This window comes from Hippopotamus amphibius, chromosome 3 (genome assembly GCF_030028045.1).
Source record: "Hippopotamus amphibius kiboko isolate mHipAmp2 chromosome 3, mHipAmp2.hap2, whole genome shotgun sequence".
Taxonomy (NCBI): Eukaryota; Metazoa; Chordata; class Mammalia; order Artiodactyla; family Hippopotamidae; genus Hippopotamus; species Hippopotamus amphibius.
The window spans coordinates 142636204-142649992 of record NC_080188.1 but is presented as its reverse complement, the minus strand read 5'-3'; the positions used below and the strand labels follow the sequence as shown (position 1 = coordinate 142649992).

At 40.6% G+C, this 13789-nt stretch overlaps 1 protein-coding gene across 2 annotated transcripts in view; it reads left to right on the top strand.

Moving 5' to 3' along the window:
• The window catches only part of TP53BP2 (tumor protein p53 binding protein 2), a 68287-nt gene that overhangs the window by 4116 nt on the left and 50382 nt on the right, over window positions 1–13789 (top strand). The window contains exon 1 of one of the 2 annotated variants that reach the window (XM_057727287.1): window positions 4524–5051. The exons of the other annotated variant lie outside the window; for it this stretch is intronic. The gene's annotated coding sequence lies outside the window, so the exon portion shown is untranslated. Of the gene's footprint in view, window positions 1–4523; window positions 5052–13789 lie in introns of those variants that run through there. 2 annotated transcript variants of the gene reach the window in all.

Genomic DNA, 13789 nt, shown 5'->3' with positions numbered 1-13789 from the left:
GCTTAACTTTTGCTGAAATTTTGTATTATTTTCATGTAAAAGGCTGGTTTTATTTGCACATATTTTCCCAAACTGAAATTGTGTTTTGAAATTACAAACCTTTCAAATTATAGCATTGGAACATTGTATTATTATGATTATACCATGTCCTGAAAGAATTTCTTTTTGTTGTTGAGTAGTAATGTAGTGAGTTAGCTTAGGTTTTATTCCACAATAAAGTTTAAGGTAGGTTCTGTCTAGAATTGTAATTCTCAAGGGTTAAATCATCTATTTTAAAAAATGTGCAAAGTATCTCAGATTTCATGTGCTGTAGTGAAATTTGTTGCCTTGTGACTTACGCTACACTAATTAAAAGCTGAAAAGCATTGAACAATTTCTGTATTTTTATCTGTTTCAGAAACAGCAGTTTTAGACTTTATAAAGAAACATAGCACAAACGTATACCTGCTTATATTTTAAAAATTAACTTAGGACTTATATATCTGGAGGGACACAGAGGGTCGTGTATTCATACGCTGCTTCTAGGAAGAACCATTTTCCCTCCCTCTTCACGTCCCCTGCCGCCCAGCAAAAATAAGAAATAAAGGCAACAAAATAAGAAAGCAAAACCTCCGTTTCTGGAGCTTTTAAGGAATACTGTAAACCTTTATCTGTTGCTGATCTACCATAGTGTTTCAAAAGTCTTTCTAAAGCTAACTGAACACTGAGGCATTCTTGCAGCTCTTGAGGTCCAGCCTCTCTCCAGCTCAAATAGGGTAACTCTGTACCAATACATGTTGCTATGATTTGCCATTATGTATTATAAACCTCTCACCAGCCTTCTCTACTAACAAGTATCTCAAAGAATATGAAGAATGGGATATAAGAATTCAGGAATCCAGAGTGTTCTTTTCAACTCATGCCACTTAGTCAAGTCAGACATTATTTAAATACTTCTTTTTTTGGTGGTGTGCTAGGTACTGAACAGAACGTTTTCTTTAATCAGATGTCATTGAGAAAAGCAAACACAGATGACAGACCTTGTGAGAGGTATACTTATGCCGGAGTGGTAGGTGAGACAGTAAAATTTTTTCATCTTGTTGGTGAAAGCCAAGAAGTCTTAGTCATTAGGAGATCATTTAGGAGCACTGAGCATTAAGAAGGCAGTGATTCTTGGGACTTCCCCGGTGGCACAGTGGTTAAGAATCCGCCTGCCAGTGCAGGGGACGTGGGCTCTATCCCTGGTCTGGGAAGATCCCACATGCCACAGAGCAACTAAGCCCATTGGCCACAACTACTGAGTCCGCGTGCCTAGAGCCCATGCTCCACAACAAGAGAAGCCCTCGCACTGCAATGAAGAGTGGGCCCCACTCTCCCGCAACTAGAGAAAGCCACTCCCAGCAACGAAGACTCAATGCAGCCAAAAAAAAAAAGGCAGTGATTCTTAAAATGTTCTGCATACTGTCTTATCAAAAGAAAACTGTCTTATAAAAGAAATGCAAATTCTCAACATAGATCATATGCAGGAAAAGTAGCTTTGCAGACTTGGCTGCCGTGGCCATTTTCAGCTTTTTTATACATAAAATTTATCCAAAAAATGATTTATTTGGTTAATGGAACCAGATTTTCACTGAAAATATTCATGGGGCCAGTAAACACTGAACTTTCCCTTTTGAAATGCATATTTCAGTGGGTTTTTTTCCTAGAAACGGATTTATAACTTAGTACTATTTATTTAAATTTCAAACATTTCAACCAGAAATCCCGAAGGCACAAGTTTAGGAAAGTAATGGAAAACCATAGGAGTAAACTATTGTGGAATACCAGTTTAAACTACTAGCGATAATAATAAAACAGTCAAGGCAGTGTACTGGTCTTCCACAGTGGAATGAACAATTTCTTTGTAAACCAGCACGATCGAAAGCCCTGGGCTCTCATTGCCCACCCAGGTTGGAGAGGGAGCTTTTCCTGGAACCCCTCGTGTGCCCAGCACCTGCCCCCGGGTTAGGCTGCTCATCCCAGATAATACTGTTATGACCCTGTGCAGTGAGGCTCCCCCTTCTCATACAGCAGATAAGGAATTTGAAGCTCAAAGGGTTTCGGTAATTTACTCCGGGTCACTTGGCAGATATGCAATGTGAACCAGGTCCACCTGTGAAGAATACTCTAGAATGGGTTTTTTTGTTTGTTTTGTTTTGTTTTTTGGCTGGGCTGCACAGCATGCATGATCTTAGTTCCCTCACCAGGGATCAAACCTGTGCCCCCTGCAGTGGAAGTGCAGAGTCGCAGCTGCTGGACCACCAGGGAAGTCCCTCTAGAATGTTTTTATATGCTTGGCAGGACAGTAGTTATGATGTTCTTTTGGCTGATGATAACTTCAAATATTACTTTTCAGTGCTATAATTATTTTTGACATAGGAAAAGGAAAACAGAGGTTTCTTCCCATATTTAAATCCAAACTGGATGAGAAGATTGGTAAATGGTTCTCTTATCAAGTTTCGACTGATGTGGAGCTGACCTCACCTTGTGCAAAGTAAACATCTCAGTGACTGTTATTTTTTTCTACTTCTAATACTTCCATAGAGATCTTAGTTCTTCCACATCAGCAGAGAAAAAGAAGGGTTGTAGTGATTACCTTTTTTTCTTCTTCTTTTTTTAATGATTACCTTTTGTATGCCGGGTGTTGGATAATCTTTCTTTCTACAGTGTCTTTAAACAGGATGTGAAGGTAATGAAGTAGGAAGGAAAGGGTTGGAGTGGAGTAGATGTGTTGGGAGCCATGGAGGGCAGGGAAAGTATAGCATCTGCGGTGAGATAGATATCGTCATTGTGCATTCATTTCCAGTGACTTGAGAGGTACATCTATGACTTGGAGGAACGCCCACTGCTGGTGGGATCTCCAGATGGGGGAAAAGTGCCAGCATCTCCCCTTGCTGTCCCAGGGTTGTCTGTATAGTGAGGAATAGTGATTCAATTTAATCAGATGAATTTTTCAGAAATAAACTAGGGACTGGTATTGAACAAAATCACATTAAATCATCACTCTTCATTCTTCCTCATTAACCTACTGATTGTTTTTGGATGGCGTTTTGGGGACAACATCAGTTCAACACGTATTTAGTGAGCATCCACTATATTCCCGGCGCTGTTCTAAGTGCCATGGACACAAGAAAGAAGAGAGTTTTCAGGGAGCTTACCTTTCATGAAGGTTAGCGGGTGGCTTGGAGCGGGGCAGATATGGAAAGTAAAAAAAGAATGAGAGTTACGTAGGGTTTAGATAGCATCACGTGGCTGGGGTGGCTGCTTTGGATTGGATGGTTAGGGAAGTGACATTTTGGCTGAGACCTGTGAAGATTTGTAGGAGGAACCTATCAAGTAGGTAGAACTCCCAGGGGCTGGTGCAGAGTCCCTGAGGAAGCAGTGGGGACCGGGAGGCCGAGCTTAGTGGATAGAGGCGAGTGGCAGGAGAAGAGGCAGAGAGGTGCGGTGTGTAGGCGTTCCTGGGCCAGGGCGAGGAGTTTAGGTGGCAGGGCAAGGGAAATGGCAGCCACTGGAAGAGTTTTAAGCAGCAAAAGTGATATAATCTGAGAGATTAGAAAAGATCCCTCCCTTGATGTGTGAGAATGGATGGTGGAGGTGCCAGAGCCAAAGAACTGGGAAAGGTGGGAGAGACTGACAACCCCCGCCAGAGGAAGACTACAGAAAACCACGAAGATGGACAAAAGCGTTATCACACCGAGAGCCCAGCTGTCAGTGTGAACTGGCCGTGAACTCAGTCCACAAAGTGTGTGACTTGCTCTTAGGTGTTCAGAAGCCCCAGGGGTGAGAGAAGAAACAGTAACACCTGCCCAGGGTTGGGAGTAAGATCAGGACAGGGATGGGGAGGGTTACATGTCCACAAGCTCCTCTGGGACTGAAGAGAAGCTAGACTTTTTATATCATCAGAGAGCTCTGCAGAGCTGGAGAGAAAGCCTTCTTCTGTCACCGTGTTTCTTTAAACAGAGTGGGGCACATCAGGTTTCTTACAGAAGCTGTAACCCTACAAGTGTCTTAACAACAACCATGCCTTTGACCATGTGACCATGTTGCCTTGGACACTTCTGATACCTTCACCTACAAGTTGTTGTTGTTGTTGTTGTTTTTTTAGTGCTGTGATAGTCTTCATTTTACTGAGAGAAACACAAAGCAACCAGTGATCTAGGAAATTCAAGTCAGAGATGACTTAAATTCTAGAAAGGGTCTTCTTGTGCCATTGTTTTCCTGTATCACAGCAGTACCTAGTCGCTAACTTGCTAGCTAGTTTGTGACGTGTAGGTCGTTTTTTGGTGATTTATGGATCTCCTGGAATGGCGGGCTATTTTGGATAACACTTTTATTTTAAAGGTAGATAGGATCCTTTCTCTGGTGGGTTTTGCTTGCTGCTTTCAGTAGCTAGGAGACCTGAGCGTTATCCTGCTTTCCTTCCGTTCTTCCCATAACAGTTTCATCACTATGTCACGGACCCCTCCTCTTTAGCCTCTGGTGCTCCTCTTCTGTGTTACCCCTCATCTGCCTGGACTGGGGTGATCCTCCCCTTATTTTTCTTACCCTTACGGTTCTTCAACCCTTTAATCCATCTACACACGACTTCTGTGGTCCTCTTTCTGAGACAACAATCTCTTTCCCCTCCAGAATTCTTCACAACTGACTTGTATTATTTGCAGATAGGATATAAAATCCTTAGCTAGATACAAAGTTTCTTTATTGTCTAGCCCAGTGGATTTCAGGCTTTTTGTGTCAAGATAGACTTCCAGGATATTTAGCCTCTCAGTGGGCAGTGGAAGTGATTGAAAGATGCAAAATACAGCACAAGTCAGCACTTCAAACCCAGCCCGGGCAGAGGAGGGGCCGTAAATAGTGTGTGCACGTCCCACCTGCTGGAGGAGCAGACTGCTCTCCGCTGCTCAGCCGGCCTTCCTTCAGGACTGCAGAGCAGTTCGGGAAGATCTGCACACCGCCTCGCACGTGCTCTCAAGGGACCCTGCGTTGGGACTGTCTGTGGGGCCTGATGATCTGTGTTCCTCCCGCTCACAGTAAGTTGCACCTTCCTGTATATTGTCATCCACCACCTGCCCTGCTCCATCCGACTTTGCCATAATTCTCTGTGTGTATGAAACAAGTTTTGTATGTTGCAAGTTTCTGTGGCACAGCTGTGGCTCATGGGTTAAGTGACCTGTCCCTTCTGTTTGTCCTCCCACCTTCCTGTTTCAGCAGTTCCAGGATTGCAGTGATGACAGTGCGCTAGGTTTCCTCACACCCTTACATGTGACGTTTTTCTGCCTGGACGGCCCTCTTCCTGCTTATCTTACTCATCCTGCAGTTTTTTTCGGTTCAGTATCACTCCTTGAAAGGAGTGGTTTTTTTCCCTGTTCTCACCGGACGTCATCTGAACCTCCACCAGGAAGTTATCCCATGTGTCGCGTGTTTGCTCTGCCCCTGCATTGCTCTGTGTGCTCCTTGAGGGTGTGGCCGGTCTTCTCGTCTTTGAGTTTCTAACACTGTTGACGCACTGTGGGCATTTAATAAATGCTGTTTGGGTGAATGAATGTTCTTATTTTTGATTTTCTTTGGTAAGGGTAGTTCTTGCCGGTGTAAATTTATGTCCATGGTTGGGTTTTAAGCTTTCCCAGAGAATGTCACAGAGGTGAAATCTTTGAAAATGCAGGAACATTTCCATAGCAAAGTGCAAGGTAGAAAGGAAAGAACTAGAAGCAGTGGATTGCTTGTATTCATGGCATCATGGATGGATCTTAAAAATAAGGTGTTACAGGGAACTCTACTCAGTACTCTGTAATGACCTATATGGAGAAAGAATCTAAAAAACAGTGGATAAATACACGCACACGCACACACACACACAACTGGTTCACTTTGCTGTACAGCAGAAACTAATACATTGTAAATCAACTATACTCCTATAAAAATTATTTAAAAAATACGGTGCTTAGTGAATAAAAGCAAAAGATAGGGGTCTGTAACAGTATCTTTATGTGAAATAAGACACATGCCTATAAGACAAAAATACTCAGTTTAGAAGAAAGCACACCATCCAACTTTAAGCTTACAGAGTAGATGGGGTGGTGATGGAGAATGAACTAGTTGAATATATTTTTTTAGTTCTTTTCCTTTGTTGTTTGTCTATGACAGACATTTAAAGCAGAGTATCATAAAGTGAGCTGCTTTGGTGGAATTTGAAATCTGTCCAAATCAAGCTTCAGGCGTAGTTGAAAAGGAGGGAAAAGATTTCTTAGGTTATCCCAAAGTAAGCAGAATGCTTTGTTTTCTTCGCTTGAGACACTGTCTGGCTCTGAGAAAGCTCACTTTGAAGTTATACCGCGTGTGCACATATAAATGCTTCTTATGCCTGTTGACATGGACATACATACTCTGCTCACGTCTGTCTCCTGTTTATATTCCCATCTTCTGGGGAACTTTGAGTCACTGAACCACAGTATTGGTTCAGTTGAACAAATACATATTACAGATTTGCTGTGTATAATATTTTGGTATTGGGGGGGGGGAGGAGAAAAACTAGGAGGACGCATTTAAGGACCCAAACCTCTGTCGCAAAGGAATTTATAGACCAGTAAGACAGATAAGACAGGGATCCAAACAGCTATGGTGTGAATGGTTGTGTGAGAAGCAAAGAGAAAATTTACTTCTGGCTGGAGGTATTTATGTGTGGGAGGAACTGGGTTGGAGGCAGTTTTATGGCTTTGAATTATTCTGGAAGGATAGGGATGACTTGGACTAAGGAACAGGGTGGAGGAAACGGGTGAGCTATGCTAGGGAGCAAAGCAAAGAATGGATTTTCTAGATTTCTCATTTGGTGATTTGAGGCTGTGTCTGGGGAGCAGATAATTTAAAAATATGTTTTGGGTCTTAATATTTCTTGAAATTGATTGGAAATTCCTTGAAATTCAAAATATGCAAAGATAAATACCATTGTATATGAATCTTATTTTTTAAATTGAAGTGTAATTGATGTACCGTATTACGTAAGTGACAGGTATAATTCTGTGATGTTTTGATATTGTCACTAGGTTAACCGTTGGCATTTTAACAGTTAATATACACTATACAGATTAATGTGCACTGCTGTTATCTGTTGGTGAAACAACTCAAGCTGTACTTTATTTACAGCAAATCACCCAGAAACTTAGCTTCATGTTACATCCCTGCTTATAACCCACCTAATGCAGTGGTTCTCAAACTTCAGTGGGATTTCTGGGCCCTACCCCAAGGTTTTCTGATTCAGGAGGTCTAGGTGGGGGTGTGAGACTTTCTATTTCTGACACGTTCCCAGGTGATGCTGATACCGTTGGTACAGGGACTACACTTTGAGAACTACTCTAGTGACTTTTCCCTCATTCTTCAGCCCACATCTCTTATTCTTGACCTACAAGGTCCTGCATCAGCTGTTTACCTGTCTGCCCTTGTTCACACGTGCCTGTATTCCTGATATACTGGCCTTCTTTGTGGTCATGGAACAGACCAAGCTCGTTCCCATCTCAGGGCCGCATGGAATGTCTTCCCCAGATGTTTCAGGTGGCCAGCTCCTTCAGCCTCGGTTCAGCTGCCCCCTCCCCAGACGCCTCCCCCAACCACGATTGGCCAGCTCCTGTCATCGTCTGCATCACTCTCTGTCGCATCCCCTTATACACTGTGCTCATTTGTCTATTATCAGTCTCTTCTTCCCATCTCAAAGAATGCAGCCTTTCCCGTCACTGAGTTCCCATTGTGACATAGGTTCTCAGTAAATCCTAATGGGTGAGTGAATGAAAGATGTTGAAGTCAACAAGGAGTTGGGATTGAGAGGAAACAGAACCAGGAGCTTCTTTAGAGAGACTGACGTTGATGTGATAAGACTCCTCTTAGTCTCAGGGGATGTGACTATTCTCTGTTTACGTAGATGAAGTGGTTATGTAATCAGACATCTAAGACCAACTATTTTTCAGTATGTAATGAATTTTTCCCGCAATTAAAGTAACCACTTGATACTTGCTGTGTCATTTTTCCCAGAATGGTAATTATCTTAGAAAATGATTGTGTACTCTAGATGACGCTGAATGAATGGCTAGGATGTCCCATGTGTGACGAACATTTTTAACAGTACTATTCAAATTGGTATTGAGACTAACATGTCATTGATTGCTAGATTCTATGCACTTGCTGTAGTGACCAAAGAAATAGTTTATGATGTAAAAAAATCCATTAGCTATAATTTTATAATTTTTCTTTAAATAACTCAGATGTCTCATAGAAACTGATGGACTGATGTTTAAAATATTCCATGATAAAAAAGCAGTACATTTAGTGTAAAGTGGTACACTTAGTGTAGAAGTAGGTTTGAATATCATTGATGTTTAATAGAATATTAGTAGAGGTAACTCATGGTAATTGATGAAGATTTTATAAAGCAGTTTAATGGCCTCAGGAGTAAACTCTAGGCAGGAGAGATGACTCAGAAGTCATAATAGGCCTCTGTAAGCAGTGATCATCCCATAACTGTAATAGGGTTGGATTGATTGTCAGGGAGGCTGGAGAGTGTCTCTTTGAGGGAAGGGACTCAAAGATGTAGGGTCCCCACTGCTCCTCAGGGAGGCTCTGCAGAGACCTCTGCTGGGTTGCCCACTGAGATAGTGGGGAGAGGCAGAAAGGCCGCCCAGGCTGGAATAATTGGGGTAATTGGGTAGCACGCTCCCTACAGAAGGATGGCAGTCCAACCCACAGCTAGGGTGGACTGTGTCCAAGTCAGGGAGCCAAGCAAACTGACCAGTGCTCTCGGTACATGGTCCCTCAAGCAGAGTAACCACAATAGCAGACAGCCAGGTCTCCGAGGAGCAGGAGACTGAAAATCCCGGAAGATTGGAAGGATCTGAATCTCATTTCTAACCCCCTTCCAGGGTTGTCAGCTTGAGAGATTGAAAGAAGCTTTGGTTGTTGTTATTTTATTTTTTTATTTATTAGTTTTTTAAGCTCTTTATTGGAATATAATTGCTTTAAACTTTTGTATCAGTTTTTGAGGTACACCAAAGTGAATGAGCTGTATTTATACATATATCCCCATATCCCCTCCCTCCCGCGACTCCCTCCCACCCTTCCTGTCCTGGCCCTCTAAGACATCACCCATCATCGAGTTGATCTCCCTGTGTTATACAGCAACTTCCCACTAGCTATCTGTTTTGCAGTTGTAGTGTATATATGTCTATGCTACTATCTGACTTTGTCCCAGCTTCCCTTTTGCCCCCCACCCCCCCCCAACGCCGTGTCCTCCAGTCCATTCTCTGCATCTGCATCCTTATTCTTGTCCTGTCACTGGGTTCTCAGTACCATCTTTTTTTTTTTAGATTCTGTATATGTGATATTTTTTTATTTTGTTTATTTACTTATTGGCTGCACTGGATCTTCATTGCTGTGCTCGGGCTTTCTCTAGTTGTGGTGAGCGGAGGCTACTCTTCCTTGTGGTACTCGAGCTTCTTACTGTGGTGGCTTCTCTTGTTGCAGAGCATGGGCTCTAGGTGCATGGGCTTCAGTAGTTGTGGTTCATGGGCTCTAGAGCACAGGCTCAATAGTTGTGGTGCACGGGCTTAGTTACTCCGAGGCATGTGGGATCGTCTCGGACCAGGGATTGAACCCGTGTCCCTTGCATTGGCAGGTGTAATCTTAACCACTGTGCCACCAGGGAAGTCCCTGTTGTTGCTATTTATTAATTAAATCCCGTTTCTATATATATATTAGTGTCAAGAGAGGTGTTTTTCTTGACCAGGTTATAGGAAGCCTAGTAGCAGCATCTTCTTCTAGAAGGAAGTCTGGGGCCTTCCTTCATTCGTGACATCTCCACAGAGGAATTATTAAATACAAAAACCATCTTGACTTTAATCTCACTATTAGCATTTATTACCTGGCTGACCCTAGGGTGAGTTTCCTGTGAGTTGTAAGACTGGGGAGGATTTATGTCATTCTTTATACAGATTGTTCATTTTTCTCTAAAGGATAATTTTTTTCCTTCTTATATTCTTTTTTTTTCACCTCTGTTAGGTAAACCTAAGTGATTTGAGTTTTGGTAAATCAAAACTCTGAAGGTATTGTTGCAAAGATTAATTTCCTTTCTGTGACAGGGAACATCTTAAGCTCAATTCTTTTTTCCTTCCTGTGAAACTTCACGTGGTTTTTTTTTTTTCTTCAAAGATAGACCTAGAGTCTGTCATACAGAGTGAAGTAAGTCAGAAAGAGAAAGATAAATATTGTATGCTAACTCACATATACGGAATCTAAAAATGGTACTGATGAACTCAGTGACAAGAATAAGGACGCAGATGCAGAGAATGGACTGGAGAACTCGAGGTTTGGGAGGGGGCGGGGGGTGAAGGGGAAGCTGAGATGAAGTGAGAGAGTAGCACAGACATATATATAGTACCAACTGTAAAATAGATAGCCAGTGGGAAGTTGTTGTATAACAAAGGGAGTTCAACTCGAGGATGGAAGATGCCTTAGAGGACTGAGATGGGGAGAATGGGGGGGACTCGAGGGAGGGTGGGGGGGACTTGAGAGAGGGAGGGAATATGGGGATATGTGTATAAAAACAGATGATTGAACTTGGTGTACCCCCCCCAAATAATAAATAAATTAAAAAAAAAAAAACCAGATGGTTGAACTTGGTGTACCCCCAAAAAAATTAAAAAAAAAAAAAAAAAAGAAAGGAATAAACTTTAGCCTCTGACACAAAGTAAATTTCTTGTAAATGCCCTGGCCAGTTTTTTTTTTTTTTTTATTCCCTCTTGGAAAAGTCTTCCAGATTTTAATCTGAAATAATTCCTCTTTGAAATGAGTCATTCTTGTGTTAATAGCATAATATTATAGTTACAGTGACTACATGTCCTGTAAAAATGGAACTCTTAAAAATAAATCTTTGGTCTGTTCTTTTTAAATGAAAATTGTCTGTGACTTTGGATTTTTGGAAGGGCAGGCCTTCCTTCAGACGTGACTTGTGCATGAATTACTATGCAGAATGTGTGGGGAGGTGCCTGGCGCAACTTAATATAAGTAGTGTTTGACCTTTCCCCTAATCTTTCTCTTCAAATTGATCACTTTAAGAATCAAACCACATTTACTGTTTTTAGTGAAGTATTTTCACATTCTTTTATCTCGGTTTGTATTGTGTTATGTGTACTTTTAAATTGTAAATTATTGTAAAAATATATTAGCATTGAGATTTAAACAAATTTAAAGTGACATCTGTACCTGATCTCCTAATACCACGGATTTCACTTACGTATTCCATACAAGTCAGTTCCTATGTCCATATGCTTTATTATCTTTTTTTTAAAGACTTTTTTGATGATTTTTAAAGTCTTTATTGAATTTGTTACAGTATTGCTTCTGTTTTATGTTTTGATTTTTTTGGCGGCGAGGCACATAGGATCTTATTAGCTCCCTGACCAGGGATCAAACCTGCACCCCTTGCTTTGGAAGGTGAAGTCTTAACCACTGGACCACCAGAAAAGTCCACCTGTCCATATGTTTTAAGTGGTTACAATCTACAACTTAATATTAATGTTTTGTAACTTTATCTTACCACTTTTCTAACACTATACTTATAGTAGTTGGTAGCTGGGTCATAGTCCTTGCAGCAGTTGTATTTTAACTTACTTTCCCATGCTTAACTTCCTGGATATATAATTTTCTATCCTACTGTTTGTAGGTATAATGCCATACTGAAAATTTTTAGGCATTTAGAGTTCTTCTTCATTTCAGTTATTTCTCTAGGGATAATTCATGAGGTATACATAAATTTATGGTTTTTGATGCACGATTCATTTTATTTTCCAAATGGGATTTTTAACAAGTTTTAGTACCATCATTATGTCTTTGGATGAATCACTTTCCCACAGTCTCATCTCTGTTGGGTCTTATCTTTTAATCAAGGGGTCAATCCAAGAAGAAGATATAACAATTGTAAATATCTGTGCACCCAACATAGGAGCACCGCAATATGTAAGGCAAATGCTAACAGCCATAGAAGGGGAAATCGACAGGAACACAATAATAGTAGGAGACTTTAACACCCCACTTACAACAATGGACAGATCATCCAAACAGAAAATACATAAGGACACACAAGCTTTAAATGACACATTAGACCATCTCAACTTAATTGATATTTATAGGACATTCCATCCAAAAACTACAGAATACACTTTCTTCTCAACTGCACATGGAACATTCTCCAGGATAGATCACATCTTGGGTCACAAATCAAGCCTTGGTAAATTCAAGAAAATTGAAATCATATCAGGCATCTTCTCTGACCACAATGCCGTGAGACTAGATATCAATTACAGGAAAAAAACTGTAAAAAATATAAACACGTGGAGACTAAACAATATGCTATTAAACAACCAAGAAATCACTGAAGAAATCAAAGAGGAAATCAAAAAATACCTAGGAACAAACAACAATGAAAACACAACAACCCAAAACCTATGGGACGCAGCAAAAGCAGTTCTAAGAGGGAAGTTTATAGCAATACAGTCCTACCTCAAGAAACAAGAAAAATATCAAATAAACAACCTAACCTTACACCTAAAACAATTAGAGAAAGAAGAACAAAGAAACCCCAAAGTGAGCAGGAGGAAAGCAATCATAAAGATCAGATCAGAAATAAATGAAAAAGAAAGGAAGGAAACAGTAGCAAAGATCAATGAAACTGAAAGCTGGTTCTTTGAGAGATAAATAAAATTGATAAACTATTAGCCAGACTCATCAGGAAAAAAAGGGAGAAGATGCAAATCAACAGAATTAGAAATGAAAAAGGAGAAGTAACAATGGACACCACAGAAATACAAAAGATCATGAGAGACTACTACAGGCAACTATATGCCAATATATTGGATAACCTGGAAGAAATGGATAAGTTCTTAGAAAAGCACAATCGTCCAAGACTGAACCAGGAAGAAATAGAAACTACGAACAGACCAATCACAAGTATGGAAAATTGAGACTGTGGTTAAAAATCTCCCAACAAACAAAAGCCCAGGGCCAGATGGCTTCACAGGCGAATTCTATCAAACATTTCGAGAAGAGCTAACACCTATCCTTCTCAAACTCTTCCAAGATATAGCAGAAGAAGGAACACTCCCAGACTCATTCTGTGAGGCCACCATCACCCTGATACCAAAACCAGGCAAAAATGTTACAAAAAAAGAAAAGTACAGGCCAATATCAGTGATGAATATAGATGCAAAAGTCCTCCACAAAATACTAGTTAACAGAATCCAACAGCACATTGAAAAGATTATACACCATGATAAAGGGGGGTTTATCCCTGGAATGCAAAGATTTTTCAATATATGCAAAACAATCAATGTGGTATTAACACATTGAAGAATAAAAACCATATGATCATCTCAATAGATGCAGAAAAAGCTTTTGACAAAATTCAACATCCATTTATGATAAAAACTCTCCAGAAAATGGGCATAGAAGGAAATTACCTCAACATAATAAAAGCCATATATGACAAACCAACAGCCAACATCATTCTGAATGGTGAAAAACTGAAAGCATTCCCTCTAAGACCAGGAACAAGACAAGGGTGTCCACTCTCACCATTATTATTCAACATAGTTTTGGACGTTTTAGCCACAGCAATCAGAGAAGAAAACGAAATAAAAGGAATCCAAATTGGAAAAGAAGAAGGAAAATTGTCACTCTTTGCAGATGACATGATATTATACATAGAAAACCCTAAAGATTCTACCAGAAAACT